Genomic DNA, 8,921 nt, shown 5'->3' with positions numbered 1-8,921 from the left:
TTATGGTGTTATTTTATCAGACTGACCACCAGAATAATAGATTTAATTATTTATATAAGCAGCTTGAAGAAATATTGCAGATGGACAGTTTAAGATAATATAAAATTCTCTTGCCTACATACGTTCTCCAAGAGTTTGCCAATTCATTGAAACACTTATAAAAGGTATAATAAAGAGAATCAGAACACCAGATTAATGACAGGTGAAGAGTCTGAGGTTGAAGATAAAAGTTTTAGGAGATGTAATAATCCTAGTTTTATTTTTTTCTGATATCAACATGCAGGAACAGGATCTGTTTTACCAAAGGAAAAAAATATATAATTAATATTATTTTGATATGAGCATTATTTATATATATATTAAAATGTATCTTTGCAATCAGGATTAAATTTTTTTAATAATCAGCAGCTTTAATTTGCACTGGAAAGCTAAATGTAGCCCTTAGATAAATGTAGCAAATATATTTTACTCAATGCATACTTACGTGGCTTTTTCAGTAGTGATAATTTGTAGTGCGTGGCTCAGGACACTAAAACACGTAAGCAGAGAATCTCATTTTTTAACATTAAAAAACAACAAAAAACTATCTAAGGAGAAAAACCATTTTAGAAAAGACACGTCTGTTCAAATGGAATGAAAATGACAGACATAATAGATTTGAGGTTTACTGTACAGATGCTCATTGGGGTTACATCTCGATAAACCCACCATAAATGGAAAATATAGTTAAGTTGAAAATGCATTTAATACACTTAACCACGGCTTACCCTAGATTACCTTAAATGAGCTTAGGACACTTATGTTAGCTTACCATTGAACAAAATAATCTAACACAAAGCGTATTTTATAATGAAGTATTTAATATCTCAGGTAATTTATTGAATACTGTACATTACATTGAAATGCAATGGTTTCACAGCATTGTAAAGTCAAAAAATCCTAAATTGAACCATGGTAAGTCAGGCACCTGGAAATTATGAGCCAATTTTACTTCCTGTTGTTTACAATGAATTAAAAATATAAATAGCCCTGTAATTTTGTTTAATTTTAAATTCCTTATTTATAGTTCTTGACACATATTCCACAATATTTGTTGAGTATTTAAATAAATGAACGAATGACATGAGGTTGGAGAATAATTTAAACTGGTTTTATTGGTATGATTCAGGATCATATCTGATTTTCTCTATACCACTCATATTATTATGAAATTTGTCATTAGTAAAGTACCGTTATTATATGTGCATTTACACAAACACATATAATATAAAAACTCAGATTCTCCCACTTGGAATGGTTTTCAAAAGCTCAGACTAGCCCATATGTCTTTGACCTCTGAAAAACCCAACACACCTGAAAATGATGCAGTAAACTTAGTGAGTGAATAGTAGCTATTTTGTAGGTTATCACGAGCAGGGTTGATGCAGAGATTTTAAAAATCTACCGTCTTGTTTTTAGTTTCACACAGATAGCCCATGTATTTACCTTAACTCCAACAGTTAAATGTTTGGTAATATATCCTTATTTCTCTGCTTCAGCTCTGCCTGGAATGTGGTTGCCTTCCCCTCTGCCTATCCAAATCTTCAGAGCTATTCCAAAATGTCACCACCCATGGCCTATCTCCATTAGACGTTTAAAATTCCAACCCCAACTGGCCAGCTGCCAAAAAACCAAAACCAAATAAAACTACTTAAAAGAAAATAAAAATTAAAATCCCAACCCCAGCATTATAATCTTTACTGAGCCCCAATATTATTTGTTATACCTCTTATATCACTTTCTATATTCTGATGTATTACCTGTGTGATTTGCTAGACTGCTGTTATTATAAGCTACTTGTAACAGCTGGCTTTATTTATTTTCTTATATTCCACTGTGTCTAATAGAATGTTTGCATATACCAATTACTTAATAAATATTTGCTGACCTGGGTCAATAGCTGTCTTTCTGCCAACCTCAAGATACAATTTAGAATTTTCGTGCAGTCAGGAGTTAAGTCATTTGTTTGTTGACCTCTTCCTGCTCCACAATGATAAAAATACATTCTAGTAGAGATATACCAATAACACCAAAGTCAGGGAATCAGATCCCCTCACCAGCCTGCAGCAAAAATAAATAAATAAATAAAAATAAAATAGAGACATTAAATTCTTTCAGGGCTTTGCTAAGAACTTTGAAAATTATATATAATAACTAACATTTATTTAAATTTTGCTATGTATCAGATATAGTAAGGTCATTGCGCTAAGAGTTTTGTAATCATGATCTTATTTATGTCTCAGAATAATTTTGTGTAATAATAGTGTTACCCCTATTGAGACTGAGATTTATTGAATAACTTGCTTAATGCCACTCAGCTCATTAATGACAAAGCAGAATTGAACCCATGCAGCTAACTACTGATTCCATTGTGCTTTCCAAGTGCCCAAAGCCAGTCAAGAAACAGGAAGAGCAAAGTTCCAGTGTTCTTAGTGCATGGTTGAGCAAGCAGGTCATTTTGATCCCTTCATACTTTTCTCTAACCCAACACTATAAATCCAGTAATACATCTGTAATACCAGGTACACAGAAGGCTTGTGGAAGTATTAAACCAGCCATCTAAGTATGGCATTTATGGAAACATAATACCTTAAGCCAAATTTTACCTAAGAATTATGTTTTATTTATATCAAGTGCTATAATTTGCAAAGCATTTTCATATATATATTATCTCATTGGATTCTTATTAACATTAAGTTCATTGGCTATATATTATCGGGCTTTATTGAAGAGAATTTGGGTTTGAGAAAGGTTAGGTAACTTCCATCAACTTTCATCGCAAGTAAATGTCTAAGAGTTAGCTCTTTTTATTACACTGTTTTGACACCAGAATATCTCAGCATGTGTTAATATCTCAACATGCATGTGCTGTCATAAACAAGACTCCACTAAACTACTAGAAATATGTGTTTACAATCTATTAATGACAATAATAATAGCAGCTTTACCATTTTCACATAGGTTGAGCACATCAATTATTATCCAAATCAGGACCCCTTGAGAATGACAAATGCCAAACTAATTGGGAAGCTAGACAATGGGCATAAATTGGGACCAGCTCAAGCAAACTGGGATATATGATCCCCCAATTTAAACAGCACCTATCACGTGCTAGGTCTTACTCTAAGCACTTTACATTGAATTAACTTACTTAATTCTCATGAATTAACTCAATTCTAACGAAGTAGGAATTACATTCATTTTTCAGATGAGCATTTTACGAAGTGCTCGAGGTCACACAGCATTTGTAGATTTTTTTCAATGCACTTTGCTGTATGGAATCTCTTTTTTTGGTCCAATATAGGGGAAGGGAGAGCAAAAGCCAAGAAGATATGGATCTAGGAAAAGGCAGGCAATGGTTATTCAAAAGAGGTATCTAGCTCTTTTCTAATGCCAGTACCAGAATAGAAGTTTGTGGGAAGCAATGGCAATTCTATATCAAGGAAGTATAGATAACATATCTAACAATTTTGCTGGTTTCTCTTTTTCTATTGCACACTTACACACATTAGGTTTTGATGTACTTGGTGCTCTTGGAAAACTGTTTGAAGATCTGTAAACAATTACCATTACCTAGGTAGAACCATTAGCAGATGACTTTCCTATGCTTCTAGGTGAATTGGCTTTAGCACTAATTGGCTCTAACCTCTAGGAAAGATGCTAGTTTCACTGTGTATGGTAGATCTCAGGCTTGTTGTGCCTCTGCTACGGCTAAAGTTTGTTTGTGTTTTCTAAGTGGGTATTATCTGTGTGAAGTCCTGGACCATTTCTTTAAGTGCATCTCTTTTCTTCTCTGCTTTATCTCCTCTTGGTTTGTTGAGAGAAGGTTGTTGGCATTCCACTTCACTTGTCAGGCTGCACATAAAAGCAAAGATTGGAGATCTACAAGTGAAAAGGAATATTTCAACAAACAATGCCTGGTGCTTTCAATCTGATCACTTTACAAACAAGTGGATGCTTTCTCTATTGTGTGAATGACCTCATCAAGGAAAGCAGATTAAGCTCTGGCTCGCTCTACTCAGACCCATCTTCCAGCACTTCTCACAGTCACGTGCCTATTCTCCTGGTCTATTCTTGCCTTAAAACAAAGAAAACTCTAAATAACATTCATTCTATTATTTTAAGAAATGGGTCAATATTTATACTCCAGTAGTTAAATGTAAATAATGTTTTTGTTAAGTGTCGTAAGTTACATTCACAACTGTCTTTGAAGCAACCTCTGTTTTGGGTAAGCATTATCCTAGGCCCTGTTTCATATCTTATCTTATTTAATTCTCACAATATTCTAGGCAATACTACTTTTCCCATCTTTATACATAAGAAAATCAAGGGTCAGAAAGATTACATAACTAGCTCAAGGTCAGCAATAATCTCTTGAAGGAATAAAAATGTTGCCTTAGTTTGTACCAAAATTTTTTTCAGAAAAATGCATAAGAATATTTACACTTCTCTTTAACAATATACATTTTTGTGCATTTGATATGCCGATCATTTCACTAAATACTTTCAGTAGATGTTTGTATTTTAGTTTTACTATAACATTAGGGAAAATCCACTATTATCTTTATTTTACAGATGAAAAAATGATGGCTAAAGAATTTATCCAAGGTGAGTAATATGTAGCAGAGCTGGAATTCAAACCCAAGTCTGTCTGACATCAAGGAAGTCTTATTCTAAATTATTTTCAATAGTACAACTGAAGTTCTTTAGTAAAGCACTGATTTTGTTCATCATTGATAGACTTTTGCAAGATTAAGTTTACTTTTATACTTTTTTTTTTTAATCCCACCAAATTTATATACAGGTTGATGACCAGAAGTTTTCTATTTGGGATTCTTCCTTTTTTGTATTTTTTGGCAGCTGGCCTACATAGAGATTGAACCCCAGACCGTGGTATTGTCAGTACTATGCTCTAATCAACTGTGCTGACCAGCCAGCCCTCTATTTGGGATTCTTAAATTAAATACTTCTACCATATGATGACTTTCCATTCAGTTAGACTAAAAAAAACATAGGTATCCTATGTTTCCAAAAACTGGTTTTGGAAATCAGCTAGTTCAATTGGATGAAGAAAATGACAGACAGGAAAGTGAGGCTTATCAGACAGTTTCTAAATAAAGCACCTCCTGACTTTGCTGACAGTGCTCATTCCATCACATCTGAGCTACAAACAGCCTCTACAATTATTTGTTTTGTGGATTAGGCCATAATAATAATGACAATGCTATTATTATTATTAAACCATGATCATTTATGGATTAGGCCATAATAATGATAATAATGACAATATTATTATTATTATTATTAAACCATGATCACTTATGGAGAACTTATGATGTATCATGTGGTTCTTTACATGCTGTTTACATGTATTATTTCATTTAAGGGTTACAATAACATTATGAGGTTGGTACTAATATGATTCAAATTTTATGGGGAAGGAATTAAACTCAGCATAAGGATTGTTCAAGGTCATATAGCATATAAAAGGTTGGTGTAGGTCAGAGCTAAGGTTCACAATCTGTACGCTATAATTTTTTTACAGGCTATGCTCAGTTCTCAGTCTTGATAGCTTTTCCTTCTCCACAGCAAGGGGCCCTTAACTTTTCTACTAGCATACTAATTCCTGGCTTCGCCAGTATTCTGATCTGTACCTGGAAGATTTGAAGTCACATCTGCTGCTTGAATGGCTTGCATGGCTTCTGCTTGTTTCTGAAACCTCTTTCCTCCATCTTTACCTTTTGCCAATTCTGGTATTACTCCAGATCTCTCTTCTAGTAGCTGGTGGTACTTCCTCTGGGAATGCGTTGTAAGTTCCTGCATACTTCCTTGTAGAATCTGAGCACTGGCTGATTAACTTCTATTACGCCACTTTCACCATTCACTGCTGGGTGAAAATCCTAGTTTATATATAATTCGGGATATTAACCAAGAATGAGTGGTTTAAGTGAACTGCTGGTCATTTGGACTAAGTTTATGTATATTTAATATAAATTTTATATATTTTCAATATACAAGTAGAAATTATTTTAATTTAGTCACTTTTTGGAAAAATGTCCCCTTACATTGGGTGAGTCACAATGTGTAATAGAAGGTTACCAAACAGAGAATTTCTTCTACAGAGTCATCTTTTGTAGGTGAATTATTTTCTTCAGAATAGATCTTCTGTTGAGTAGGGCAGCATCATTTATCTCTACAGCCAAAACTGATTAATGAGAACTCACTGGTGAAGAATTTTGGCCTTAAATGCATTAGTGATTTTTAGAAATTGGCAAAAGATGACTATAATTTCCTAAAATTATGATTTTAAGTGAAAACTTACTATTTGTGGAAATCCAAGTAAACAAACGTTCAGATATTTCAGGAAATCAAAACCAAGCTTACCTATTAAAAAGCATTTTTGAAGTAATTGCTATTTTATAGTTGCATGCCTAATAAAGATTATTATTTGTCATTTCTAAATCCCTTGAAAAATCAGTCAAATGGAAACTAACTGAAGGCTCTGACTGCAGTGAGTTTTGTCCTAATAACTGAGGAATCTAGATTAGGAAATACAAATGATCTCCAGCTGCTTGGAACAAAGGTGAAGAAGGGAAGTGATAATAAAATCTAGCATGCAGTTTTTGCAAGATTTTCGGTCAATAAATCTCATGTCTTATGTCTCAATCCTGACCTGGAAGAAACATTCCATAAAGCATGCCAGTGTTATGCATTATTGAGAAGTGTCATCAGGTTACATACAGTTCAGAAGGAAATTGATGGAAAAACACTAGTTTAACTTTTGTGACGATTTCAGAGACATCTAATTAAAATGACTTCTGATCTGTCTGTTCAACACTGATAAATCGTGAAAAGGAAAAGGCATCCATCCTGCTATTATTAAAAATTGAAGATCTGGAAAAAACACATACAGATGAAGGCACAGATGTTTGTTTTGGGCATAATTTATTGTACTTAACTGTACAAGTACACATGAAAAAGCATTTTTAATTGAGTACACTATGTTACCAATGTACATAGACGGCTGCAGTATGATAGTCCCCAAATGGGAGAGCCAGGTCAAGAGAAGTTCACACTCCCATGGTTGAATATAGTAAAAATCGACACAGAATGGATGAAAATATTCTTGTAAAGAGAAATCCACCTTGCTGATAAATGTTGTAAAGAGAAATCCACCTTGCTGATAAATGGAGGGTGTTTCCTAAGTTTTCATTTAGAAAGCGGGTGTGTTCTCAAAGAATTCAGGACTGGAATGTGGTGATGTAGAGACACTGAATCCACTCAACTGTGTTGTAATTTGCCTGTTTGAAGTAAGGGTGTGCTAAGGGCAAGAGGTGCTTTTGGAGTCCAGACCTACCTTCCAGTTTCTCCTGCCAGTGACCAGGAATAACTGCTTCTCAATGAGATGCTGGTTTCCTTTTACTAAATTTGTCTTGGAGATAATTTTATATGAATACGTTAGTGGAATTTTGGTTGGGGGAGAACATTACAACTTTTTTTTACCCTTATTTGTTCCTCACTGATATTCCACTTAAACCACAGAGGAAGGAAATCTCAAAATACATTACAAACTCTAGTCTTTTGAATTGATGCTAGTGCTTCTAAATAAATTGGTCATATATATGATTTTATTAATTAATTTTTTAAGAGTTTGATAAAGTTGAGTTAATGAAGTTAGAAATGAGAAACTTAAAACTACTGCCAGTGTTTCAACAAACCTTATTGTTGGGAAAACAGAATAATTTAATCAGGCCCCCTTGCCTGCCCATGTGGTTGGGGGTGGTGCAGCGCATTCTTTGTAAATAAGTTGTGTGTGGGTGGAGTTAGTGCACATGTGCAGTGCCATGACCTGGCTGGCGTCTGCCTGAGGCAGCCACCGTGTGCATGGCCATGCTTTCCAACCTACGGCTTCCAAGGACTTGTCTGCTGGTTACCTAGTTCACAGACCTGTGTGTGAAGTGTTTGTGACCCAGTCTGTGAATGGGCTTGAGGGGTCTGTGAACTGCAGACTCAGCCCTAGCTTGACAATTGGCCCACTTGGCAGGATTGTGGGCAGGTAAAAGAGCCTGACAATTGGTTTAGACAGCAGGATCCTGAGCAGGTATAGGAGCCAAAAGCCCTTGGAAGAAGGGGGAAATGTGGCTTCTTTTGAACATGCTCTGCCCTATGGCCATTTTCCTATTGACTGGGATCTGGTTGCTGCTCACTGCACAGCAAGGCAGCATAGACCAGTTACTTCAATGCAAAACCCCTTGGGAGGGGGAGGAAATGTGGCTGTCCTTGAGCTTGTGGTGCCCGGTGGCCACTTTTCTGCTGACCGGAGCCTGGTTACTGCTAACTATGCAGCAAACTGATCGAGATTTGTGGCAGAAGCAGAATTGTTGGAAGCATGGATGAATGTCCCAGAGGATGACGTTCAGTGACTGGCCACTCCTGCCTCTCACACTAGGGAAGATGACCAACCCAGTGGTAAGTTGGGGGAAAACATGCGTCTCCAAGCACTACCTGTTGTGCATGAGAAATTGAGACACAGACAGACCATACTCCCATCCCTGAGGCAGCAGCTACAGAATAGCTGCAGATATGCACAAGGGCAAGGTAACCATCCTTGATGGGCTGGGTGAATGCAACTGCCTGAACTGTGTGGACAAATGCTGGAGAACTGCCCAAGATTGTTAGTAAATGGCAAACGTATGATGAATTGGTCCAAATAATTCGAAAGCTGGGGGTGCCACAGTCCATGTTTAATGTGAACACTTGTGGCCCAGATGATGAAAATTTTACAGGCAGCATGAGAGACATAGTGTTTCAAAATGCCCCATCAATGTCCTTTGGGTCACTGATGAACATACTGGCCCATACATGGGTCATCCTATACATGA

This window comes from Galeopterus variegatus, unplaced genomic scaffold (genome assembly GCF_000696425.1).
Source record: "Galeopterus variegatus unplaced genomic scaffold, G_variegatus-3.0.2 Scaffold441, whole genome shotgun sequence".
NCBI lineage: Eukaryota > Metazoa > Chordata > Mammalia > Dermoptera > Cynocephalidae > Galeopterus > Galeopterus variegatus.
Note: the sequence above shows the minus strand (reverse complement) of the source record.